General features: G+C 40.4%; 1 pseudogene; it reads right to left on the bottom strand.

The window, feature by feature from the left end:
- Window positions 1–3: 3 nt before the first annotated feature.
- Window positions 4–23,215, bottom strand: LOC122665502 (annotated as a pseudogene).
- Window positions 23,216–25,186: the final 1,971 nt, after the last annotated feature.

The following is a 25,186-nucleotide window of genomic DNA, read 5'->3' on the forward strand; positions in this document are numbered from 1 at the left end:
ACTTCAATAATTGAAATTGCACTCCAGTGTTCCATGGAATCGCCAAGAGACTGTATTTACATGAAAGATGTTGTGAGGGAACTACATTCAATCAAGAGAAATTTCTTGAAGCTTTCTCAATACAGAGCAACTTCACATGATTAGAAGGTGATTCTAACTTTATTACCTTCGTAGTTCTAGTGTTGTCTTGGATGCTTAATGCTCATGAATTAATTGGTGAAAAGAAAGTTTTAGAGCATGCAATAGAGGTAGGCTTATATAAAGTTATTTGATACCTATTAGGACAGTTCTACCCTCAATTTTCATTAAAAAAGATTTTTCTTGACAAATTTCCCCTTAATTAGAATTGTTCCATTGATACAAAACCAGGCAATTATCAGTATTAGGCTGATCTCGATACGGATCCACTGGAAGAGTTAACACCCAATTTCAATCTTACTTGAACCCAATCTGTATCAAGGTTGTATTAGTTCCTAGAAAAATAACTATATTCGAAACTTTTTTTAGGGGGGCTTAAGAAGGCAAAGCTCAAATGAGAGACATTAGCTCTCATCTTGAGCTCCATACTCCCCCTTAAGATTTAGATATTTTGATAGGATTATTTTAAAAATTTTGTTATCTGATCATGCCACCCTTTCAAGCATTTGATGATAATGGCTAGCCATGGTCCTAGCATTTGTAGATCTTGCAAGAAACGACTACGACATGTTTATTGAATATTTGAATGTGAATGGGTTAAAATTGTATTCTCTTACGCTTTATTTGATTTCAAAACAGAAATCATTTTTTGGTACTCCTACATCATCAACTCTCTAAAGTTAAAAAAAAAAAATGTGATTTGAAGCATGCTAATCTATGCCGTAGTGGATGTTTTTACAAATGTAGAGCTAAGAATAAAGTAGTTCTTACAAAAGCAAGTTTTCATTCTAAGATTATAATAAACAACAGGCCTGATATTGTTAGCCCATGGCAGCCACTCAAACAAGATTAAGTTGAGGTAATGTTTGGTATGCATTCTCAGAATAGATTCTGGGTCTAGAGTTCGTTCTAAACCCCAATTCTTCTCTATTTTCTCGATTCAAAATGCATTTTTGACTAAGAATCTATTTGAAGAATGTAGACAAATGACTATGTGAATTTTGATGGGGCTTCCAAAGGTTTTAAAAAACTATGGCATCATAAATTGGATCACAAGAATTCACTGGAGCTTTTTTTTTGTCTATGCAGTATGTGGATATCAATGTGCAAGTTCTAGATCAGTTGAAAAAATGGAAATTAGGGCTCTTCAATAAGGATTGTAGCAAGATAAAAGCATGAAATTTGATGAGCAACTGGTGGATTCTGATACAAAGGATAGGCTTTTATCATCTTTTCAATTTATTCAACCTCGTCACTTAGAAGTTAAAGACTCTTTTATCATCTTTTCAATTTCGTTTTGTATGTATTCACAAAACCTTTTTTTTTTTTTTTGGTCAACATGTATTCACAAAACTAGTATGGGTAGTTCACTAGATATAACATATCTCAGGTGTCTTATGGTATGGATTTGTTTGCCAAGCTTTTTGATGTGTCATTTCATAATATGAGTGCTTGCATATATATATGAGCTCCTAGTTTTTGTAGTAATAATAAAATTTGTCACTTCATGTGAATAGGTGAGGGGAAAAATATAGTATGAAATTTTATTGTGGGATTTTCCCCCCTCCAATGCTAATATAGTATGTGGTCCAGACTAGCGATGTCAATTGGGACGAGTGTTAATTGGTTCCCCCTTTGTTGAGCTAGGACAACAAACATTCTACCTAACTAATTAATCGGATGTCAATAGACTACCGATTAATAATGGGATGGTCTGGTTCCATTTCCTAATTGGTCCCTATCAACCAATGTTGAGTTTCCTGTTACAGAAGGAAACTCAATATTGGTTGATAGTCCAAATTTTTAATCTGTCCGAAGACCAAAATGTATACCCCAATACCCTCCATTGTTCCCCTATACCATATGGACACCATCCCAACCCATGAATCCCTAGACTGTAGGTGTGGGAAAATTCAGTCCCTCAATTTGTGGTATAATTATACAAAATGTATAAGTAAATTAAATGGACTTAGTGGTCCATTTTAGTAAGAGAATGTTTGGTTCAACAAAGTGAATAGTAATTGAAAAACCTAAACACCCATATATAACTACCATAATCGCTACCCAAAGGGTTCTTGATTAGTGTTAACCAATTAATAGATTCGGTCCAGTTCTAATTCTAAAAAATAAATCACTCTAATGGCTGGGACCATAACTGACTTATTAATGAACGATTTTATTGCCGCTAGATTCCAACCGGGCTGAGGTGGATGACCTGCAAAGAGGGATAGACAGTGGAATGAACCCGAGGTTAACTCGTGGTTGATTTTTGATAATAAAGTCAGATCCAAGCAATAGTTAAGTAAGAGTCAAATATAGTTAGAGTAATAAATGTGATTACCTACCCCTATCCATTACTATTCCTTTTATACTTCAGTTCGGTTGAGCAACAATCCACTTGGGTGGTTGGTGAGCTGCTATAGCCCCATAAGGTTGGATCAGTTAAAATGACTCACTTGGTTGGAAGTGAGTAGAAGACTTAATATCTTAAACGCATTAAGTGGTAAGGGTCTGCAGACACCTCATTTTGTCCTTCCCCCTAAAGGTTTCCCGTAACAATGATGAATACCCACCAAGGCCTAGAGCCGGTGTATCTGTGGATATAGCGTCAGTGTGCACTGTCTGAATCCATTCACCGATCGTTGATTCCCCTTGTCGGAGCCCAAACCAGAGCCTCCAAGCCCTCCAAAATCCCCTGAAAAGGCTAGCCCTGACCTAGACCCCTTGGAACCAGCCTAGCCCAGCAAAGACCCTGGCCCAAATAGCCCATTCCATCTTTGTCAACATTGAAGCTTAGGTTGACACTCAAAGACCCCGAGTCGACATTGACCCTACCTTCCATCAACATCGAGTAATCACCTCTCATTGTCGGCTAGAACATCCCTACTGTCTAACCTAGCTTGACATTCAGATAATAAACGTCAAAACCCAAGCCCTTTCCCTTAATGTCGAGTATTGTTCATCGACAGCCACTCGATGTCGACCTCACCCCTTCTCGATGTCGACTCAACCCCAGTTCAATGTCAAATTCGAGCTAATCCGAGAAGCCAAAAATTGCCATATTTAGCTCTAATATTGATTCCTTTCATGACTAAGCCTATTTTTAGCACCCTGGATGCATATTTTGGCTTCCTTAGGCCCCAAGAAACACTCTCTATGGCATCTAAACACATGTCCATACCCTATTGGCCATAATCTTGACCAAACACCCACCGTCGATGCAAAGACAATCCCTTTCGATGATCCAGATCAAACCAAGAATCCCTACACGAACTTGGGAGTGCACACGCTCCTCTACATCTATAAATACACCCCCTCTCATGTTGAGGAAGGTTAGAGAAAGTTTCCATTGGGTCCCTAGTTCAAGTTCATGTCATTTGGTGCTTGCTTGCCCCAATCTTAACTCCCCCATTCAAGAGCCTTGAGTCCTTAGTCTTTGGCCCCTTACTTGGCTTTAGCCTATTATTGCCTCCTTGTCCCCTTGAGTGTCACAACAAACTTGAGACTTCAAGATCAAAGCCTCCAGACAACTAACTGGTGATCTCGGCTTGACAACGAAGAGCTGCATACGAAGAGACAAGAGAAGCCACCACAAGCGACGATACTTGCTCAATGTGCAAACCCCCTGAGTTACAAAAGAAAAACCTCCACACCTCCATTTTGGTCGCTTCTGAACTAGGTAGGTTCTTCTATACTCTTTCATTTTTGTTTAATTTGCGTGGTTTTTCACCTTTCGCTTAACTTTGCATCTCCAAGGTAGTGTGATCCCATCTTTCTAGATGGTGGTCACACATACCCCTTGCCTTCTCTCCTTTCTTTTTAATGTTGTATTTCGCCTACATACACGCATTAATTTATGATCGTCATCCCCCGTAGTCTAAGACTCCCCCATTCTCGTATTCATGTTATGGATTTTTTATTTGTGTATATTCATATGCTATGAATATGTTCTCCATGTCTTTTCAATCCCAAATTTTCATGCTTATTTCTATCGTCCTACTACACTTAGCTTAGTGTCAACCGTGTTTAGGTTGTCTACATTTTGAGTCATTTACTTTACTTTCATGTATACTAACCCTTTCCTTGTAGCCGAACCTTCGGGTATGTGCTTCTTATCCATCCCTATGTTTTCTTTTCTTACAATTATCTTACCTCTTACATTCTCCCCAAAAAGCATGTTATAACCTAATCCTGCCTAGCAATAGAAAGACCGGCAAGTCCAGTAGACTAGGGTGCCTAATACCTTCCCCAGACCATAACTTGACCCATACCCAAACCAACGGACCATTTGACCCCAATAGGGCATTGCATGAGATTCATTACATTGCATTCCTCAGGTCCTAGACCCGCCTCTAGGTGGCGACTCCAAACTCTCACTTCCCCTCTCTCTTATTCCCGAAGAGGGATGAGGTGGAAGACACATGGTGATCCCCTACCTTGTCATTGTCCTCATAGTGGCGACTCCACTGGGGATTACTTTTACTTGTATAATGTTTGAGTTAAAATAATACCGCAATCGTACGGGTCAATCGCATCTGCAGGTCGAACACAGGAGATATATGCCACTCTATTTAACTAACTTAAGAGTAATGCAAAGTGAACCAAATTAACGTGTTAAATTAAACTAATTAAACTAATGAAAATTAACGCATCCTAACTCACAAGCATCTAAGGGATTAAATTAGCGTCCTAACACATGAGCATCTAACCTATCCAACTAACGTAAATTGGAAGGAATAAAAAAAAAATGCAGCCACACTTCACAACCACATAAAAAAATAAAAGAAAGAGAGGGAGAAGAAGAAGAAGAGAGAATGAGATAGAAGAGAGGGAGAATGAGTTTAAGAGTTAGAGAGTAAACCTGGATATGCTTGCATGAATGTAATTGAAGAGCTTGAATACTTGAACAAACTTTGCATGGCTTCCCCTTCTAAATCTTCAAGTCTTGTCATCAACTTAAGAACTTAGACTAGGAAGCTTAAAACCTAAACTAGAATTATTACAACCATATTGAAGACATGAATTGAAATTAAAGCATAAATAAAATCTATTACAACCATTAAATAAAAATCATAAAAGCAAACTAGAACTTAGAAAAGCCAAAAATCACAAATTAGAAGGAGAAGAAGAAAAAAAATTTCACTACGTGAATGAGCAAGCTTTACAAGAGAGGTAGGGACTATTTATAGGGGAAAGGGGAGAAGAAGAGAGAAAAGGGAAGAGGGAGAGAAGCCTCCACGATTTTGGGCTGCTCTCCCTCTAAAAATCGTGGAGAGGAGAGAGAGTATGGGAGAGCTAAGGGAATATTCCCTTCTCCGCCCTCCTTTACAATGCCTTGACTCCTAAGAAAAAGAAAAAAATTAGAAAGAAGAAAATACAAAAAAACCTAGCTACATAAAGCTTCTATTTCTAGAAAAGTAAATTTCTAATTCTAACAAGTGCTTCCTTTTCTTTGTAGATATCTTCTCAAAGCAATGAGATCAAAGCATCTTTGACTTTTCAACCTTCCATAGGTGAGAGAATATCTTTCAAAATAAATCTATCCCAAGTAGAATTCCAAAAGGGCCCTTGGAAAGTTGGAGGAGAGAGAGAGCAAGGGTGATGACTAAGATTTCCACTCAATCAAATAACACAATGCGCATCATGTACTCAAGTAAAATCGTGGAGCACTGGGTGCAGCCCAATAAAAATCGTGGACAGTAGTTGGCCTTCAAAAATAATGGAATCTAGTGGCAGTGTGGATCCCTCCAAGTGGGTAGCAGTCCTTCTCTCTCTTTAAAAATGAGAAATTACCGTAACGGTCCTATACTTGCAGTGGATCTCCACCATTGCTTAGAAATATCTTCTACAATGTCAAAAATGTCCTTCGGCAGTGGTAGAATAACTATGGGCTTGCACTACAAGTCCTTTCTGATCCATTATCCTTTCTTGGGCTGAAAAGCATAATCAATTGTACGGTGGGCTAGACGAATGCGTACTTGCGTTCCATCACGTCCAACTTGCTCTAAATTTAATCCTCTTTACAGCCATGGAAAGAAAAATGATAACTTTACGTGTAAATTGGGACATGCAGCTCCCGATAGTTCAGAATAGCCCAAAATAGCCCAAAACCTGAAAAGCACGAGAAAGCACCAAAGTAATTCTATCCAAGGTGGTAAAATGTATGCTTTATGCCCTAATGCCCTAAAATTTCACACATAAATGTGTGCATCAAATTCCCCCACACTTGAACGTTACTTGTCCTCAAGTAAACAAAAAGAAAAACTAACCTAAAATGCAAAAATCCTAACTCACTTTCGTAGGAATCACGGTTGCACTTAGCATGTGCAACAAGTCGTTAAACCCCTAGGTTACCCCTAGTGGACGAGTTGTGTCTCGTGGGTGTTTGCAGTGAATATACACCCAAAATTCAATAAATCAAAAAGGATGATGTAAATTTTTATCATGGCATAAGTAAGATAGTGCACACAATCTCAAAGAAATACTCAACTAAAGATCAAGGAGCCAAAGATTCTCCCACACTTGAATTTTATCACCCCACATCAATTCAAGTAACAAGCATGCATCAAGGTCAAGGGATCTCCTCATATTTTCTGAACACTACTCACCTTCAAGTAAACCACTCATAGCATCGATGGAACCAAAGACTTAGGCATTGAGTATTTTTTACCATACTTTCTTTCCAAGCATTAAGGCAAAAGCTTTTCTTTTTTTTTTCTTTTTTTTTGCTTTCTCAACCACAAACTCTATTTCTACTCTACTACTGTTCTCTGAATGACATGGTGGAGCATACACCAGACACCCAAATACTTGGTAGCTTCGCTTTTTGCATATATCCATAAGACATTGAAACATTGATGCAAGAGTTTTTTTTTTTTTTTTGAGTTTCCTTCCAAGGAATTTCGATCAAGTCACCCTGCTTCATGAGGCACAGTGCCCTGTCTAGTCCTAAGGAATTCCACTTTCCTTTCTTCTTTTTTTTTTTTCTTTTTCATTTACTTTTATGCCTTGCCTTGCCACAAACAAATTGGTCTCAACTACTAGCCAAAAGATCAAGGGGTCCATAAAATGCATAGAGAAATCTAGCCATCAAATGAAATAACGCTCATATCTTCCAACTCAATCCCTCTCACCGGATATAAACCAACTACCATCCTTGAAAAGGAATTTTTTATTATTTCGCATGCTAGGGCACCTAATTCCCTCTTTCTCTCGCTTTGCAAATCGAAGAGACTTATGCACATAACCAAACTATCGCCACAATCACAATTCATAAAATTCAACAATTAAGTCCAACACCCCCCCACACTTAATTCATGCAGTGTCCTCAATGCATGCAGAAAAGAAGGAATAAGGACAAGGGAGGGGATACATACCAGGATATCAGTGGTCAAGGTAAAGAGGCTCGTAGAGATCCATGACCTCTTCCTCAACTGGAGAAGGCATCTCAATGTATGGCTTCAAACGTTGGCCATTTACCTTAAAAGTAACTCCTGTACTTGGATTGAGGACTTCAACAGCCCTAAGAGGATAAACAGTCTGGACTATCTAGGGGTCATCCCATCTAGAGCGCAACTTACCTAGAAAGATGTGCAAACGAGAATTATACAATAAAACTTTCTGGCCTACCTCAAAAGTTTTTCTCAAAATATTCCTGTCATGAAAAGCTTTGATTTTTGCCTTGTAAATCTGGGCATTCTCATATGCCTCATTCCTAAGCTCTTCCAACTCAGATAGTTGGAGTTTCCTATGGGCACCTGCAGTGGGTAGGTCAAAGTTAAGCTTCTTGATAGCCCAAAAGACCTTGTGCTCAATCTCTACAGGTAAGTGACATGCCTTTCCATACACCAGATGGTATGGAGATTGACCAAGATCGGTCTTGAAGGCCATCCTATAGGCCCACAAAGCATCTACCAACCGGTTAGACCAATCCTTATGGTTTGGGTTGATGATTTCTCAAGAATTTGCTTTATCTGCCGACTTGAAACCTCAACCTGGCCACTGGTCTGGGGATGGTAGGGTGTGACCAACTTGTGAATGACACCATATTTCCTCATGAGGGTCGATTACAAAAATGCTTGCCCTGATCACTAATGATAGCACGAGGAGTACCAAAATGGGAGAAGATGTTCTCCTTCAGAAATTTCACAACCACCTTGTGGTCATTGGTCTTACAAGCAACTGCCTCAATCCATTTGGACACATAGTCCACAGCAAGTAATATGTACAGGTTACCAAAAGAGTTCGGGAAAGGCCCCATGAAATCAATACCCCATACATCAAACACCTCAACCACCAGAATTGGGTTGAGGGGCATCATATTTCTCCTAGTGAGATGCCCTAAGGATTGGCATGAAGGACACACCTTACAATAAGAAAAAGCATCTTTAAAAATAGTAGGCCAATAAAATCCACACTATAAAACCTTGGCCGCCGTCTTATTGGGCCCAAAATGGCCTCCACAAGCCTGATCATGGCAAAAAGATAAGACAGATTATTGCTCATGATCAGGAACACACCTCCGGATTACCTGATCTGGACAAGTCTTAAAAAGATAAGGATCATCCCAAAAGAAATATTTCACCTGTGAAAAGAAACGATTCTTATCTTGGGTGGACCAATGTGCAGGTGTCACACCCGTAGCCAGATAATTAACAATGGCAGCAAACCAAGGTTCACTAGACACTGCCAACAGATACTCATCAAGAAAGTTCTCGTTGACTGAAAAATCGACAGTCAAAGAATTAGGCAGCCGGGATAGATAGTCTGCAACCAAATTTTCACACCCTTTTTTATCCCTAATTTCAAGATCAAATTCTTGCAACAAAAGGACCCACCTAATGAGGTGAGCCTTGGCATCTTTCTTCTGCACAAGATATTTGCTAGCTGCATGGTCAGTATAAATAATCACATGTGATCCAATCAAGTAGGGCCTAAACTTCTCTAAAGCAAACACAACAGTTAAATATTCTTTCTTAGTGGTGGTATAATTGAGCTGTGCATAATTAAGAGTCCTACTTACATAGTAAATCACATGGGGCAATTTGTTAATTCTTTGCCCAAGAACTGTCCAATCAGAGGCATCACACATAAGCTCAAATAGAACTGTCCAATTTAGAACTTGAATAATGGGGGGTGAGGTCAATGCTCTTTTCAATTGCTCAAAACTCTTATAACACTCAAGGGAGAATTCAAATGGGCAATCCTATGCCAAAAGGGAAGTGAGAGGTCTAGCTATCTGGCTAAAGTCCTTGATGAATCTCCTGTAAAAACCTGCATGGCCAAGAAAAGATCTAATGTCCTTCACACTCTTGGGTGGTGGTAAATTAACAATGAGGTCCACCTTGGATCTATCAACCTGAATCCCATCTTTGGACACAATGTGATCAAGAACTATGCCTTGCTTCACCATGAAGTGGCACTTCTCCCAATTCAAAACCAAGTTCTTTTCTATGCATCTCTTAAGAACCAAAGAAAGATGATGCAAGCATTTAGAAAAGGTAGAGCCGTGAATAGAAAAATCATCCATAAACACCTCTAAGAAGTGCTCTACCATATCAAAAAAGATACTCATCATGTACCTTTGGAATATAGCAGGGGCATTCTAGAGCCCAAAAGGCATACGCCTGTAAACAAAGGTTCCATAAGGGCATGTGAATGTAGTCTTGTGTTGGTCCTCTAAAGCAATAAGGATTTGGTTGTAGCCTGCATAACCATCAAGAAAACAATAATATTCATGGCCAGCTAGTCTCTCTAACATCTGATCAATAAAAGGCAAGGGGAAGTGGTCCTTCCAAGTTGCCGCATTCAATTTTCTATAGTCAATGCACACTCTCCATCCCATTTGGATACGGGTTGGAATCAATTCATTATTGGCACTCTCAACCATAGTGATTCCTCCTTTCTTTGGCACAACTTGCACAGGACTCACCCATTGGCTATCAGAGATAGGATAAATTATGCCATGATCCAAGCACTTTAGGATCTCTTTCTTGATTGCCTCTTTCATGACAGGATTAGCCCTCCTTTGGGGCTCCCTAGAAGGTTTGGAATTCTCCATTAGATGAATATGATGTTGAACAATAGAGGGGCTAATGCCTTTGAGGTCTGACATGGTCCAACCTATGGCTTCCTTATGTTCTTTTAGAAGTTTAATCAACTCTTCTTCCTGTATAGAAGTCAAATCAGAAGCAATAATTATAGGAAAAGTGTCATCTTGTCCTAGGAAGGCATACTTGAGGTTGGAGGGCAATGCCTTCAACTCTAATGTGGGGGGCTCAATAATAGAGGGTTTGGGAATGGAGGTGGATAGGGGTCCAAGGGGCTCCAAAGGTGGTTGGATGCTCCAGACCTCAGATAAGGGGGTATCATCAACACCCTTCAATTCCTCCATACATTCTTGAAATCCCAAATCAAAATCAATCTCAAAGAATGTATCAACATCATCGGGAAATCCCTGAAGCATATATACCTCTTCATCCATATCGGGCTACTTGTCCAACCTAAATACATTAAAGTCCACAGAAGTATTGCCAAAAGATAATTTTATGAGACCATTCCTACAATTGATTAAAGCATTACTGGTAGCAAGGAAGGGTCTACCCAATATGATTGGGATTTGATCCTTAAAATTGGCAGTGGGCTGGGTATCTAAGATAATAAAATCCATAGGAAATATAAATTCTCCAACCTTTAACAGGACATTCTCAATCATCCCCTTAGGAACTTTAACCGACCTATTTGCAAGTTGAAGAGTAATTCTGGTCGGTTTCAGCTCTCCCAATCCCAGCTGTTGGTAGACATGATAACGCAATAGGTTCACACTTGCACCAAGGTCTAATAAGGCATGATCAATAGTGGTGTTGCCTATAGTGCAAGAGATGGTGGGGCTTCCAGGGTCCTTATGCTTGGCTGCAACTGACTGTGCAATAAGAGAACTGATGTTAGTAGCCAAGAATGCCTTTTTGGGCACATTGGTGGTTCGATTTTGGGTGCATAAGTCTTTGAGGACTTTAGCATGAGCGGGGACCTGGGTTATAGCATCCAATAGAGGAATGTTCACCTGAACCTGTTTAAAAACATCCAAAATTTTATCCACATAGGGAGACTTCTTGCTAACCAACCTATTTGGGAATGGGGCAGGTGGGGTATAAACTCTCTTAGGGTGGTCCTTTTCACTTCCTCAATAGAATCATCTTTGGTTTCCTCAACCAAATCATCTAGAATATCTTCAGGTTCATCAGACGAACCAGGAACAGTAGGCACTACAACGGCCTCTTCAGAAGGGGGAGAGTCAATAGGAGTATGAGATGGTAAAGACTAAGGTGTACTATTCTATTGATACTCACGGCCACTCCTTAAAGCATATACAATATTTACCTGGCTGGAGAGCCCTTGGTGTTGTTGGCCTTGTGCAACATTGGTTGGAGGAGCTTGGTTACCTTGCTGAATATGAACTTGATGCCTAGGATTTGACTCAGGTTTGTTAGGTAACTTCCCGGTTTTCCTCTCATGCAGGATTGTGACGAGTTGGGTGAGTTGTTTCTCTATATTATTGTGGCTTTTCATGAGAAGGACCATGCTTTTCTCCAACTCACCTATTCTTGTTGCTTCTCCTGTATTGATAAACCCTGGGGGTGGCTGATAGGATGCAAGGAGAGGCGGTCTAGCAGCATTCAATGGAGGTCCTAGATGAGGACGGGGGGGGAAGGGGGTGAAGAGACATACCTTGATTTTGTGGTTCATAGTTGGGCCTTTGGAAACCAGGCTGGCTTAGATGGTGAAAGTTTGAAGGGCCTGATTAGTTCTCTTGATTCTAGAAGAAATTAGGTTGATTTCTCCATCCTGGGTTGTAAGTGTTGCTGTATGGATTGTTTTGGTAGAGGGCACTTACATTCTCAGTGTTGGAATTACCCACAAGGGTGTTGGGGCATTCCTCCATAAGATGTCCAGGGGTATGGCGCCAACTGTATATTAACCCATGGTTGACCTGGTTAATGATATAGGCTCTTTAGGTATTAGGGACTCTAACCTTTTGATGAGGCTGTCAAGTTTGACCTCTTTGGCTGGAACACCCTCAATCAGATATCCCTTAGAGGTCCTTTCAGCCTCTTGGAAAGATTCTCACTCCCTAGTCTTTTCAGCAAAATTGGTCAAGAACGTTCAAGCATCATTCTCATTAGAAAAAGAGGTAAAGCCTGCAGGACACATAGACTCTAAAAGCTGGTTGGTCTGAAAGTCTATGCCTTCATAAATAATTTGGCAAAGCTGCCATAAATCAATACCATGGTGAGGGCATTCTAAAAGGAGGTCCTTGAATCTCTCCATGAACTTAGAGAAGGACTCATGTAATTTTTGCCTGAATTGGAGGATGTCACTCTTAAGCTTATTGGTCTTGTGAAGAGGAAAAAAATTTCTCAAGAAGACAATGGTGAACTCATCCCATGTATTAAAGGAGTTTGTTGGTAGTCCATAGAGCCACTTCTTGGCCTGGTCCTTCAGGGCAAAGGGTATAAACCGAAGCCTAACTGCATCATCAGTTAAATTTTGAACCTTAATTAGAACACAGACCTCCTCAAATTCTCTAAGGAAAAGATAGGCATCCTCATTAGCCATCCCATGGAAGTAGGGTAGCATACTAATGAAATGGGTCTTGAGTTCATAATTGTTCCCTGCAACAACTGACAGATTGATGCATGAAGGTTGTGTAGCCCTAGTAGGTAAAACCTATCCTTAAGAGTCTTGGGTTGTTGCTCACCCATGGTCAAAGGTGGTGGAGAAGGTGATATTCTAATAAGACGGTTAGATGAATCACGAGTCCACACTTTGGCCACCTAAACATATATGAGGTCTCCTTTAGAAAAATTAAAGAAAAGTGAAAAAAAATCACCAAAAAATAAGAGAGAGTCCAAGGTTGATAGTACATCTGTCCCTCAAGAATTGAAATAGTGGTTCCAAAGCTGTAAGGTGGCCATATAGGTTGACAGCAAGGGAACCCGTATAGTCTTCACGAGCCACCTACGGGCGACTCCTAGTGGATTCTGATGTAGAGTGGAGGACTACTGTATGTTTCTGTTTCCAATAACTCTCACTATGTCACTTTTCTATTATTAAGAGTGGTCACCTCCAAAGATAAGTCACATGCCAATCCACCCAACAAAGTCAAGATGTAGCATCATAGGTAACTTAATCCTATGAGGGACACCAAAAGAGGTAAGGTTTGGGCATATGAAGGACTTTAGATTGGGCGCACACTATTTAAAACAGAAGAGAAATAAGAAGAGGTTTTCAAAAACTCTTTATTTTTTTATTTTTTTTTAGAAAAGAGGAAGAGAAAGAGAGTAACTTAAAGCACATCGAACTACTTAAAAATCAGAAAAATAAAGTGATTAATAATCTCCCCAACGGCGCCAAAAACTTGTTTGAGTTAAAATAATACCGCAAGCATACGGGTCAATCGTAGCTACGGGTCGAACACAAGGAGATATATGCCACTCTATTTAACTAACTTAAGAGTAATGCAAAGTGAATCAAATTAACGTGTTAAATTAAACTAATTAAACTAATGAAAATTAACGCATCCTAACTCACAAGCATCTAAGGGATTAAATTAGCGTCCTAACACATGAGCTTCTAACCTATCAAACTAACGTAAATTGGATCAAACTAACACAAATTGGAAGGAATAAAACAAAAATACAGCCACACTTCACAACCACATAAAAAAATAAAAGAAAGAGAGGTAGAAGAAGAAGAAGAGAGGGAGAATGAGTTTCAGAGTTAAAGAGTAAACCTGGATATGCTTGCATGAATGTAATTGAAGAGCTTGAATACTTGAACAAACTTTGTATGACTTCCCCTTCTAAATCTTCAAGTCTTGTCATCAACTTAAGAACTTAGACTAGGAAGCTTAAAACCTAAACTAGAATTATTACAACCATATTAAAGACATGAATTGAAATTAAAGCATAAATAAAACGTATTAAAATCATTAAATAAAAATCATAAAAGCAAACTAGAATTTAGAAAAGCCAAAAATCACAAATTAGAAGGAGAAGAAGAGAAGAAATTTCACTAAGTGAATGAGCAAGCTTTACAAGAGAGGTAGGGGGTATTTATAGGGGAAAGGTGAGAAGAAGAGAGAAAAGGGAAGAGGGAGAGAAGCCTCCACAATTTTGGGCTGGTCTTCCTCTAAAAATCGTGGAGAGGAGAGAGAGTGTGGGAGATCTAAGGGAATATTCCCTTCTCCTTCCTCCTTTACAATGCCTTGACTCCTAAGAAAAAGAAAAAAAAAATAGAAAGAAGAAAATACAAAAAATCCTAGCTACATAAACCTTCTATTTCTAGAAAAGTAAATTTCTAATTCTAACAAGTGCTTCCTTTTCTTTATAGATATCTTCTCCAAGCAATGAGATCAAAGCATCTTTGACTTTTCAACCTTCCATAGGTGAGAGAATATCTTTCAAAATAAATCTATCCCAAGTAGAATTCCAAAAGTGCCCTTGGAAAGTTGGAGGAGAGAGAGAGCAAGGGTGATGACTAGGATTTCCACTCAATCAAATAACACAATGCCCATCATGTGCAGCCCAATAAAAATCGTGGACAGTAGTGGACCTTCAAAAATAATGGAATCTAGTGGTAGTGTGGGCCCCTCCATGTGGGTAGCAGTCCTTCTCTCTCTTCAAAAATGAGAAATTGCCGTAACAATCATGTACTTGCAGTAGATCTCCACCATTGCATAGAAATATCTTCTACAATGTCAAAAATGTCCTTGGGCAGTGGTAGAATGACTATGGGCTTGCACTACAGCTCCTTTTTGACCTATTAACCTTTCTTGGGTTGAAAAGAATAATTAACTATATGGTGGGCTAGACGAATGCGTACTTGCATTCCGGCACATCCAACTTGCTCCAAATTTTATCCTCTTTACAATCATGAAAAAAAAATAATAACTTTACGTGTAAATTGGGACATGTAGCTCCCGATAGTCCAGAATAGCCCAAAATAGCCCAAAACCTGAAAAGCACGAGAAAGTACCAAAGTAACTCTGTCCAAGGTGGTAAAATGTATGCTTTACGCCCTAAGATTTCACACATAAATGTGCTCATCATATAATTTAGGTCAGACTTTTGATATGTTTGGAATATATGTTGTACTGTTATAGCATGCTTTTTTTTGTATGCTTTTGGATGCTAAGTTCTATGCACTAACTTGCATCATAATTCACATACACTATCCCACACCATTGGTCATGCCAACAACACATGGTTTAACCCCGTTATTTTGACCTTGTAGTGTAACCCTGGGCCCGGTGTGTAGACACACGGCTTACCCTTGGTGAAACTATGACTCTTAGCAGCGTACCATTTGGTATATCAAAGAGGCTTGCACTGTCATACCGTTTGATCATCTTACTTGTAGGAGTTGTGAGAGGTATATAGGAGCACCTTTCTAAGGGATCCCTTTTATGGTCCCATTATGTTTTAACTAGCATGCATCATATAGGGATCTAGAGCCCAACGCTTAGGTCACTCACTACACACTAACTGTAATATTGTTTGAGAACCGAATCAACACTTAGTTGACTTTGTTCTTAATCGGCCTAATCAACCCTGATCTCATCTTGAGCCCATTTCGCTAACACACGGCTCTCAATGTTGGCCAACCTAGAACTTGATCAACTTAGTGCCTACACTTATTAACCCTTGTTTGAGATTGGCATGCTTGTTGTGAACTTGTTTATGCATCATGTTGCATATCATACCTTCCCTAAGGTGAAATATTTGGGGTACAAAGTTCACCATAGGCCTAAGTTCTTCCTAAATTCTCTTTTGGTCTAATCGTGACCCTATCCAATTAGGAACCATTATTTTGAAGCGGCAGGATACCAGTTCTACGATTAGTAAAGAACAATATATAGAGAACCTTGAAAAATAAATACAGAATTATAAGATTCAAAGAAATCCTATGTGACTTAAAGGAACATGGTTCCGCTATGACCGGGGCGAGGCTAAGTCGGCCAGAATGATGTAATGTGTATGGGCTCTTATGTTGTGCATCCTTTGGGAGATCCTATTTGCTACAGGGGTGAGTCTATTGATCTCAGCCTTACCTCGTGACTTCTATAGCTGATTGAGGGTAAGACACGATTGTCCCCATGGTGTTGGGCTAAGATCGGCAGGAGACTAGTTCGCATTTCAAATCCCCCTGAATGAGAGATGGGTGATGAAAATAATCATACGGATATAGAGGAGCTGAAGGCTTAGATGCAACTCTTAGTAAGCTTAGTGACCAAGATGGCGACAAGTGTCACTACTCCCACACTACCACAAATCAGCTTAGATCAGATCCGCACGTGACTCCATGGAGGGTCTTCACTTAACCCTAATCTAGCCCTAGAGGATGAAGTAATTCAATCTAGATTACAGTCCTCCGTTGACTTAATTGAGACCCAACTCCTGAAGAAAAAGATTGACCAATTGGAACATGCTATGAAGAATGTGAAAGGGGTAGAGGACCTAATGATTGATTCTGAGGGGCTTTGTTTCTTCCCTGAAGTATGCTTACCCAAGGGTTTCAAGTGGAAATATGAGAAATTCGATGGAACTGGTGACCCACGAATCCACCTTAGGGTATATGTAGGCCAAATGAGAATTAGGAACTTTTCTAAGCAACAAATGCGCGAGGCATTTCCGATGTTTTTGACTGGGCCCGCCTTGAGATGGCTTATGTCTTTAGATTCTTCTCAAACCCGTACTTGGGACCACATGGTGAAGGCCTTTAAGAACCAATACTCATACAACACTGAGATGGAGTTGACCCGTCGAGACATGAAGACCACTAAGCAAGAGACTAACGAAGGGTTCACTCAGTACCTGATGAGGTTTAGGTCAAAGGCTGCACTGATGTGGAACTGGCCCACGGAGAAATAGCAGGTTAAGATGATCATCAAGAATCTCCAAATGGCTTACAAGACTCACTTATTAGTGTTGTGAACATTAATATTATTTGGTATTGATATCATGTGTGGGTTGTGAATGTGATATGTATGGTGTGATTGATGAATTGGAGCTATGTGCACCTCTATCACACAGATAGTATCACAATCTACCTCACTTAGCGGGGGCCAGAGGAGTGAGAGGTTATTTGTGATATACCTCTCTTAGCAAGGGAGGAGGAGTGAGAGGGTACAAGGTTTGATCTCACTTAGTAGGGGAGAAGTGGAGATTCAATATGAAGGTCATTTACATCTATGAACGATTATGACAAATGATAGGGGATGAGAAGAGATAGAAGGTTATTTTCATCTATGAGCCATTATGACAAATGTGGAAGAAGTGTGAGGAGGTTTGAGTGTTGTTCCCGCCTACGCGTGGAGAAGTATGGTGGGATTGTGAGTCCATTCCATGGGTGCATGGGTATGGTACCAATCTAATGTGTGAGTCCATACTATCCAAGGATAAGTAGGGTAATGTTTTGTGTGTGTGTGTGCTTACCTCACCAGAGCATGGACTTTGTGACTTTTATAATGTTGTATGTTTGGTATATTAGCTCGTATGTATTTAGGATAACACCCAATTATAATATTAAACCAGGTTAGGTATGGATTTAATTATACATTTATATATATGGATGTTTTATGGTGAGATTTATTAGAACACATTTTACTCACTAGACTATGGTAGCTTACCCCTCTGGGGTTGGGGACATCTTTTTCAGGATAGAGGAGCAAGGTTCGTTGACCAGGTGCGACAAGTTGGGATCTTTGACTCCGCATCACGAGACTCCATGTTTTAATTTAATGTTTATCAAAAAGGTTGTAAGGGACTTTGTATTGTGTGTATTGTATTTATGATTTTTGTATATGTTCATGAAGGTTTCTTTGGTGAATGGAGTAAGAATTATTTTCACTAAGTTTACTCTATTTATCGATGTTATTAAGATTATCTGGTCATAATACTCGATGTTTAATTGGCCTTACGGTCGTTGCCCGTGAGGGCTGCACTTTTTCTTACCCCAGGATTGTGGCGTTACAAACGCACCCTGGTTAAGACTCAGAAGATCAACCATCACCACTTTCAACCTATTAGCTAATACTTTGGCCACAAATTTGTAAAGAAGATTACATAATGCAATAGGCCGAAAGTCCGCAAAACTATGAGCCCCATCTTTTCGTGAATCAAACATATAAAAGTTCTATTCACCCCCCTTATCTGTGATGGATTCAAGAAAAAACTTGAACAACCTACACCAGGTCCACTTTGATAATGTCCCACACCACCACAAAGAAACCCATAGAAAACTCATCAGGCTCGGGGGAACGGTTAAACTTATTGGCTTTACTAGCAGTCAAAATTTCATTCTCTAAAGAGATTCCCTGAAGGACATGAATCTGGTCACTTGATAGGAATGTATTAATCACACCAACAGGCAACCTCTAATGGATTGGATGGTAACCAGGTCTAAACACACTTCTAAAATAATTTCCTACCTCTTCTTTGATATCATCAACCCCTGTGATCACCGAACCATCTCTCCTAGCCACCGAAGAAATTGTTGATCTATGAAAAATAGATTATAAGCTTTATAAATATACATAAATGGGAGGTCCATGGAATTATTCTAAGATATCCAAAATGACTAAAATATGTTTTAACAACATCAAATACACATAAATAATATGATACTAGACTTTATGAAAATCAAATAGTGAGAACTGACAATTATTGAAATACCCCTATAGGGCAAGAATGCATGGGATGAAAAAAACACATCACATAATGAAATTTTTATATTAAGCATGCATAAGTATGCTAAAAATGTTGAAACTAAATGATGAACATCCCCTAAGGTCTTAAACAAAAGATCAAATGCAAAGTGATTGGAATGCCCTGAAGGGTAAAATAGTAAAGATGACAAGCTTTATTTTTTCAAAAGAAACAATATACTAACATCAAAACAAACATCTTTCTTCAACTAGGAAAATTACTAAAATGCCCCTCTAAGATAAGAAAATACATTTCCATGCATAGAATCTTTAAATGGGTATGTTTTCACATTAAAACTTTTCAAAAAAGTTTTAATAAGATAAAATTCATTAAAATTTTTATGATTTTATCAGATTTTCTTTCTTTTTTGGATTTTTGCCTATGGAAATTAGTAATATGTCCTAAAATGAAGAAATGGAAAGACACTATGCATGATGACACAACAAATTAGTTAGACATGGGATCTCCTTGCCTAATGTCAAACCCTGCTCCTGACTGGTTGGATTTTTGTTTTGAAGGGCAGGAACCCCTGGCCAGGCCACCAGGATCACAGTGGAGCGTCACTCCACTCAATGAGATCAATGAGAATACCTTGAACAGGTTTCCCTATATACCTATTAGAAGATAGATAGCAAACCCCTGCAACTGTGCAGCTCACAGCTTGATATATGGTTTGGATCCCAGGTAATCTCTCTCCTCCTTATAATGGTGGGACCCACTTCTAAAAAATCATGTAAAAGTCCCTAGGGGGCATGTGGGGACAATACCCTGACCAAGAGTCAAACCCCTGTGCAAGCCCCATTGAATTTCAGCTTGCTGGAATTCTCTGGGCGATGGCACTGGGTGATGCAGCAAGGCCCAGTGACATCGCCCAATGGCTGATTTTGATTAATTTTTATTATTTTAATTGTGGAGACCACCCAACATGGACATGGGAACCCTCCACTAATAGAGGGGAGTCTGAGGGACCACCTCATACCCCTAGTTTAGTGTGGACCCCACCAGTGAGCCCAGAATCAGTCAGAATTAAGTTAAAAACTGATTTTTAAAAAGGGGACTTTAGGCCAAACAGACCTTAGTGGTCTTGGGGCTATAAATAGGCATGACCTGAGCTCATTTAGAGCTCTTGTTCTCTGCTGAATCCGAAGGAGAGAAAGAGAGGAAAAAGGAGAGAAAGAGAAGGAGAAGAAGAGCGAAGAAGGAAGAAGACGGGAGGAGGACTTGCTGCAGCCCTGTAACCAGCTTGGATCCGAGTTCTCCCAGCCTTGTGCAGGTATAAAATACTCCTCCATGTTGCGGCTCCCTATCCCTCTCTTGTTTTCACTGTGTTTTGCTCCCTGGGCAGTCCAGACTAGGTAGGGTTTGCCCAGTGTTGGTCCAGATCTACCATGCAGACCTTGTGCATGGAAGATCCGAGATCTTTGTGCATTTTTAGCATTTAGATGTGCGGTTTCTATGGCCGAAATCTGGTTGTGCCCACCTGCACTGCCAGATGGCCCTATTGATCTGTGGTTTGGAACTCTGGGTGCTGGCCCAGGCTGCACAGCCCTAACCCTAGATGGAGGCAGCCTTGAGCCCTCTTGATTCATGTATTTTCAGCCATATACAAGGCTGGAACTGAAATCCAAGCCTAGCCAAAACCTTGAACACTATTCATCAGGGCTACATGGGCAGCTACAGTCAGCCTGACAGTGGGCCTGATGGAAAAACCCTCTGGACCATGATGTAGACCATCACTGGGGCTACCTAATCCCCTAAACATGCAGAGGATCAGGTATAAGCCCAGCCTTGCAGGCCCCACCTTGGGATCTCAGCCTTGCTGTCGATTGCAGGCACTGGGCGATGCAGCAACACCTAGAGCCAATGCCCAGTGATGGAAACCTGCTGTTTTGTTGGACAGAGCTAGGGGATCTCATCCAATGACCCCCTGAACACTGTGGGATGTAGGAAATGATAAAAATACCCTTTCCCCACATCTGTCCTTAATTGGGAAATATTTTAAAACCCTAGTGGGTCCCGTAAGTGATTGTATCACTGTTGTGCTTGGTCCTACAGCACAGACAAGCCGTGGACAGCACTATAAGCATATCCTAGGCCAGGGTCAGGTACAACCCTGGAAATGACCAATTTGCCCTTTGAGCCACTGACTTTGGTTGATGCACCGGGACATGACCTAAGGCTCAATGTATGGCCCAGTGATTCCAAGAGTGAACCAATTGAACTCCGGGTTAACCCAGTAAGATTAGGGTAACCCTAGGACTTCTAATGACAGACTGATACCTTAACATGACAACTTGTGATTTACATCTAGGACTTGATCCCGTGCTCGAGGACAACGACCAAACAACTGCTGGAACTGAATTTGTGACTGAGTACCTAGAGCCAAGTATTGGTGAGTAAATAATACTATCATATGTGTAAATGTGATCATGATCTAATGCCGGCTAATAAGAAATGAATATAAATGCTATGATATTTATTTCTATTTAAAGCTATTCAAATCACTGCATATTGAATGACCGTTGATCAACTCTGAGAATGTGTGCTTGATGAATGTCTGCTAGACTAGATGTCGTAGTCGGCTTGGAAATGGGGCCTGTGGTAGCTCGTATTATGGGGTACGGTTGACACCGCTTGACTCATACGATGCCATATAGACATGGGGCTAGAGTTTCATCACCCGTGCTACGCACCCTTGCTAGTAGGGGTTAAGGTGCTGGATACCTGTGGGGGCAATTATCAGGGAGAGAGAAAAAGAATAAAAGAACACCAGAATGGTGCATATGGGCTTTAAGCCAGAAAAGAAAATAAGGGAAGAAACAGTTGTTTCCCCAGGTTAATCACAGAGGGCTGGTCGGGCCGACTTAGGTGAACTAATGCAGGGGCTGACCAATCTTCTCCGACAACTCAATGGGTGTATCGTGGGAAGGGGTTAGAAACCCGCACCAGGGATACATATATTGGGGATTGTAGTAGCACAGACTTGACTTAGTTGTATTGCTAGGTGGCTAATAATCAAACTGGACTTGCATATCATGTAGGACCATATGAATTGTGAATTGTGATTGCATGTGCATGCACGATTGATGTTATTTGCTCACGAGCTCAGTGGGGCTCACACTCTGTTATGCAATGTTTTTCTTAGATGATTTTGCAGGTGGATGCCACTGTGGCATGGTGGGCCATCACGAGGAGGAGACTTTTGGTTGTTACAATGATCTTGGTGTGGACCCCGACGGAGGTCATACCGATCCTACGCACGTATTCGATGGTTGTTGATGAAGACCATTGAAGAGTGTTCATGATAGCTTTTTGACTTGGGGACTCCTTTTGGGTTATCTGGAGTTATCCCCGTTCTGACTTGTTTTTTATAGTTTTTACTTTTTTCCTTTTTGGGGCTGAGTATGTTCGCCCTGTATATATTTTTGTATGTAGTACTGTACTCATCAGCCGTGTTTCTTTGTTTTCTTTGTGTGTGGGTTGATGGGAAATGTAAACCTTTTATATGTAAATATTATCACTGTTTCCCCGTATCGCTACGTTTCCTTTTGTTTATTAAATTGTAGTTATCTGCGACACTCTGATCTTGCTTATGGTAAAGAGATGGTTGTGGTTCCATGATCGTAAGCACTGCTTCTAGATCCGTGGGATTTGGCGGATTGCCGTTATGCAATTCGGGTCACCTACCCAATCCTCCTAGGGGGTGGTTTAGGGTGTGACAGAGCTTGGTATCAGAGCGTGAGGCTCTTCTTACGATTATGGAATGCAGACTAGGACTAATAAGCTTTAAACAATAAAACATACAAGAATTAAAAACCACAGGGGAGGTAGATGCAATTAAGTAAAGATGCAAAATTTTCATTAACTCAGCAATAATTACAAAAGTTTGATTGCATAACTGCAATTCAACAAGTACATAAACTGAAAACAAAGAAAGAAAAATACATAAGCATGGAAAAAAATGATGATGATCTAGATCACATAGCAGACTGTCAGGAACTGATAAGGAACTACTCTGTAGGAGGAATATCACTAGGCAGAGCCTGTGTCTGGCGTGAATCAACTCTATAGAACCTATCCCAGAAGTTGAGGCGCTGCTCTACAGAATCCACTCTGCGCTCCAGGGAAGTGAAACCCTGATCTACTCTGGTCGTTAAGGTAGTGAGTTGGGTACCGAGGCTCTGGAAATGTGCCATTATCTGAGACCACTCTAAAGGACCTGGAACCTGTGAGCTAGTGGCACCGGCTGACTCATAAGCGGGTAGGTCAGTGAACAGGGTGCCTAAGCCCTCCAAGTCGCCCTTATCCATGCCTAGCTCCTCTGTATAAATGCCCTGAGTGTCTACTCCAATGTCGCCCTACTCCTCTTCGGTCTTACCCTCACCTTATGCATCACCACCCTCCTCCTCGCCCACTACTGGATCTTCCCCAAGCACCTTCATCTTCAAGATAGAAGTCTTATCTATAGGCCTAGATTTGGTCCTATCAATAAACTCGCCCTCCAATGGAACCCCAAAGTGCTGAAAAATTAAGGTGAGAAACTTCCCATATGGAAGGTTCCCATCAGCTGGGTTCCTCGCATGATAAAGCATGACTTGAAGAAGCAAGTATGGAAGGTTGATGACTAGACCTCCCTGACCAGCTCCTAGTAAGCAGTAGGTAATGTATGCCCTCATCATAGAGATACTACCCTTGTTGCCGCTGTTAGGGTAGATGTTATAGGTGACACACCTGCTAATTACCCTGGCACTAGGTTTGTAGGCAGTCTCAGACTTAGGAGTGTTTCCTGACCTGGTCAGTGCCCTGAATACTGTCCTCCTGGTCTCTAGGGTGAACATCTCTGAGATGTCCATGCAAGGCTGATAGTAAACCCGCTCTCCTATGTCTGGTAAATCCAAGATCTCTACTAGGAGGGAAGTAGTCAATCTGATGTCCACTCCTTTCACCCTACTCTCCACTCCGAACCCTGGTGCACTAGAGGGCCCTAGGTTACAGTAGAAATACAGAACCAGGTTGGGATAACATGACTCGGTGGGGGACAACATGGATGCCCAACCTAGGGCATTAAATCGGGCATAGAGGTTATATTGCTCGAAGTCCTCAACTCTCACCACCCGGCCATTCACTATTTTCACCGAAGCAAAGTTTTCCATTCCTTAGCATACTCAAACCTGGAGAAAAGATGATGGTCAAAATTGGGTTCCTCGGAAGACAAATCATCTCTAGAGGATGATGGTGGAACCGAAGAGTAAGAAGATTCCTCGAATTTGACTCGTAGTCTCTTTTGGGCCACTGATTTTCGTGTAGTATGCCTACTAGTAGACATTCTCTACAAACAAAAGAAAGAAACCCCTTGTTTAGGGCTAGCAATTTGGTAAAAACCTAACCAAAGTAAAAGGGAAGTGAAAGGGACAAGTAAAAGACAAAGTAGACCTAGGAAGCTTACCAAAGCACGTGTAAGGTCGCAAGTAGCCCAAGAAATCGATGAGATTTGGTGTAGAAGTGGTCCCCTCACCCTCCAAGAGCTTCTCCCTAAGGTTTAGAGAAGTTTAGAGTGAAATAGGGAGCAAATGGGACCCTCTCGGACTTAAAACCCTGCTCCTCGATTCTCTGGGCGATGGGACTGGGCGATGTGGCAACGCCCAGAGACATCGCCCAATGATGGTAAATTTGCAGAATTTCAGTATTTGCACATTTAGGACCCTAGTTTTGGCATAATAACCCCATAGGACATAAAACAAAATAATGACTGATAAAAAAAATTTATTATTATTAAATAATAATAATTTTATATTAATAAAATATAATAATAAATAATTGATGACCTAAGAACTTAGATTTCATGAGTTCAAGAGAGTGAAAATTTTACAAATGCAACACATTGGGATTAGGGAAAATCTATATGGTCAGGTTAAAATAAATAATTAGTGTACTTCATATTTGTGAGTATATTTGTATGTATAATTACAGCATATAGTGTGTATTACTAATATGCTTTATGCTTGCCTATTGTAATGTACAAACTGACTGGACTGTTGCTGTGCAAACCGGACATAGTTACATAGGTATGCTATAATGCGTATGTAGTACGTGTGGGAAGCATAGATCTCATCCAAACTTAGGCCTAGGATAGCTGAGAATAGGACCTAATAGGGCTCCTAGTCAATCGAAACACTTAGACGCTAAGGTACCTCGAGCCAACCCAAGAATTTGTTTCATTGATCTTTAGTTATTTAAGTTTCAGTAGATATGTACTTAATTCTTTTAATTAAGTAAGCCCT

This window comes from Telopea speciosissima, chromosome 6 (genome assembly GCF_018873765.1).
Source record: "Telopea speciosissima isolate NSW1024214 ecotype Mountain lineage chromosome 6, Tspe_v1, whole genome shotgun sequence".
NCBI classification, from domain to species: domain Eukaryota; kingdom Viridiplantae; phylum Streptophyta; class Magnoliopsida; order Proteales; family Proteaceae; genus Telopea; species Telopea speciosissima.